The 3,630-nt window shown below is 44.0% G+C and overlaps 1 pseudogene; it reads left to right on the top strand.

Annotated features, from left to right (window-relative positions):
- Window positions 1-1,993: 1,993 nt before the first annotated feature.
- LOC111723203 lies at window positions 1,994-2,206 on the top strand (annotated as a pseudogene).
- The last annotated feature ends 1,424 nt before the right edge of the window (window positions 2,207-3,630 follow it).

Consider the following 3,630-nt stretch of genomic DNA (forward strand, 5'->3'; position numbering starts at 1 on the left):
GAGCCAGTCCAATCAATTCTTTCTACTGGAATTTTGAGCTGGAAATATGGAGGGCAGAGATACGCAGGAAATAACAGAACCAGAAGCTCTGAAAGCATACCAAGGGCCTTCTGACCCCTGGCATGAGGGAGCCAGGAGATCTACAAAATCTCTCCCCCAAAACAACTACAAATCTGGACAAAATTGTCAAAAACAACCACATCACTATCTAGAATTCTACCAAAAACATACAAAAACTGAGAAATATTTATTGATGAAAACTACTGAACTTTGGGAAAGGACAGCATTAGTCTATGGCTGCTCACATCCTGTCTCCCTTCCCCCAACCCCTCCAGCACGATGACAACTGGAAGCTTCCCCACCAATGCTGGAGGAGGGCACACTTGATTGAAGGCATGGTCAGTTGAAGGGAACTTCAACAGCAAGCAAACGTAAAGGACCAGTGGTTCTGTCAACCTGAGCTTGCAGTTGTGTTTCATGTAAGGAAAGGACTGACAGACTAGTGCAGATTTATCAGGAAGTTTTGAGAGGTAAGACAGCCACAGAGGATTCCTCACATATCCCAGGTTAGCCGGAGGCTGTGTGCATGTATGCTAGAGACCAAAGAGGGTGATATGTCCCTACACATTCCTGGCCAACAGAGCCTGTGCACATGTTCAGAGGAGATGCGAAACACTCAATATCAAGGGTACCAACATGTCTGTGACGAGTGTCCTAGAAGAAGAGAATGGGGCAGAAAAAGTATCTAAGGATACAATGGCCAAAATCTTCCCAAATTTGAGGAGAAACATTACACACCTCATCCAAGAGGCCCAGTAAGCCCTAAAAAGAAATCCACACCTATATTCACATATCCAAACTGTTTAAAGCCTAAGGGGGAAAAAATACTTTTTGAAAGCACCAAGAGGAAAACAACTCGCCCTGTACTAAAGAACAACAATACAACAAACAGCCAACTTCTCATCAGAAACAATAAAGGTCAGAAGCAATAGAATGACATACTTTAGTTGCTATAAGCAGAGGAAAATGTATAACTAAAAATTTCGTATCTGGCTAAAATTATCCTTCAGGCGGGAGCGGTGGCTCATGCCTCTAATCCCAGCACTCTGGGAGGCCAAGGCAGGTGATTGCCTGAGCTCACAAGTTCAAGACCAGCCTGAGCAAGAGCGAGACCCCACCTCTAAAAATAGCTGGGCACGGTGGCGGGCGCCTGTAGTCCCAGCTACTTGGGAGGGTGAGGCAAGAGAATTGCATAAGCCAAGAGCTTGAGTTTGCTGTGAGCTATGAGGCCATGGCACTCTACCAAGGGTGACAGAGTGAGACTCTGTCTCTAAATAAATAAATAAATAAATAATTAAAAATAGGGCTGGGCATGGTAGCTCATGCTTCTAATCTTTGCACTCTGGGAGGCTGAGGCAGGTGGATTGCTCAGGAGTTAGAGATCACCCAGAGCAAGAGCGAGACCCTGTCTCTAAAAAATAGCCAGGCATTGTGGCAGGCGCCTGTAGTTCCAGCTACTCAGGGGATTGAGGCAAGTGGATCACTTGTGCCCAAGAGTTTGAGGTTGCTGTAAGCTATAATGCCACAGCACTCAGCCCTAGGGTGACTGAGTGAGACCGTCTAAAAAATATATATATATATATATATATATATACACACACACACACATATATATATTTATATAATTATTCAACACAAAAGAAATCAGCAGAGGAGAAATAGGACAAAAAAGGCATAAAGAAAATAGGAAACAAACAAAGAAATGTCAGGTGCAAATCCAGCCCTATCAATAATCACTTTAGAAGGGAATAGACCAAAAACCTCATTCAAAAGACAGAGATTGTCAGACTGGACAAAAAAGCAAGATCCAACCAAATGCCGTCAATGAGAGACACACGAGAGAGTCAAGGTCATAAATATGTTGAAAGTAAAAAAATGGGAGAAAATTTACCAAGCAAAGAGCTGGCATGGCTATATTGCTATTAGAAAAAATAGGCGTTAAGACAAGAAATATTCTCATGGGGGGCTGGTGTGCAATGGCTGCAAACAGCAGCCTCCTTGGTAGTGTATACAGCCTGTTGCTTATATAGGTTGCTCTAAGGCAGTGGTTCTCAACCCTCCTAATGCCTCAATCCATCAATACAGTTCCTGTGGGTCACGACCCACAGGTTGAGAACTGCTGCTCCAAGGGACTTTGGAGACATTCCTTTCCAATACATGTTCGTGTGTTAGATATTGAGCTGTCCCTATTCTAGGCTCCAGACAGGTATGTGTGGCGCCTTTGGAAAGCCCCAGGGTACTGTGGTCAGGGTTCACACTGGCCAAGTCATCACGTCCATCCACACCAAACTACAGAATAAGGGGCACATGATTGAGTTCAAGTTCAAAAGCCTGAGAACAAGTTCAAGTTCTTTGGCCACCAGAATATTCACATCTCCAAGAAGTGAAGTTTTACCAAGTTTAACACAGATGAATTTGAAGACATGGTGGCTGAGAAGCAGCTCATCCTAGATGGTTGTGGGGTCAAATACATCCCCAGTCTTGGCCCCCTGGACAAGTGGAGGGCCCTGCACTCATGAGGACTTACACTCTGTTGCCTATCATTTGTACCTACCAATAATAAATCCTACTTCCTGTCCCCCAAAAAGACAAGAAATATTACTAGAGAAAAAGAAAGACATCTTATAATAATAAAATAATTCATACATTAGGAAGTAACAATTATACATATACACGCCTGACAACAGAGCCTCAAGATGCATAAAACAAAAATGGATGGAATTGAAGGGAAAAATAAATTATTTGACAATAATTACTAAAGATTTCAATACCTCACTCAGTAAATGTGGGGAAAGTATTTGACAAAATCCAGTGCTAATTAATGGTTTTTTAAAAGTTATCTTGGGACAACTAGATATCCAATATGCAAAAAAATAAACTTAGACTCTTACCTCATGCCATACACAAAAATTTACTTGAAATAGATCACAGTCAAAAAGCTAAATGTAGGCTGGGTACGGTGGCTCACAATACCTGTAATCCTAGCACTCTGGGAGGCTGAGGCAGAAGGATTGCTTGAGGTCAGTTCAAGACCAGCCTAAGCAAAGTAAGACACTGTCTATACTAAAATTAGGAAAAATTAGCCAGGTGTGGTTGCATGCACCTATAGTCCCGCCTACTTGGAAGGCTGAGGCAGGAGAATTACTTGAGCCCAGGAGTCTGACGTTGCTGTGAGCTAGGCTGAGGCCATGGCACTCTAGCCAGGGTGACAGAGAGAGATTCTGTCTTAAAAAAAATTAAACATAAAATTAGCACATGATCCAGCAATCCCACTCATAGGTATATCCAAGAGAAATGAAAACATGTTCACATAAAAACTTGTACACAGGCTCGGCGCCTATGGCTCAACCGGCTAAGGCGCCAGCCACGTACACCTAAGGTGGCGGGTTCAAGTCCCCAGCCCGGACCCGCCAAACAACAATGACGGCTGCAACCAAAAAATGGCCGGGCGCTGTGATGGGCGCCTGTGGTCCCAGCTACTTGGGAGGTGGAGGCAGGAGACTCGCTTGGGCCCAGGAGTTGGAGGTTGCTGTGAGCTGTGATGCCACGGCACTCTACCCAGGGGGGACA

This window comes from Otolemur garnettii, unplaced genomic scaffold, assembly GCF_000181295.1.
Source record: "Otolemur garnettii isolate 467f Iridium unplaced genomic scaffold, OtoGar3 scaffold00008, whole genome shotgun sequence".
Lineage (NCBI taxonomy): Eukaryota > Metazoa > Chordata > Mammalia > Primates > Galagidae > Otolemur > Otolemur garnettii.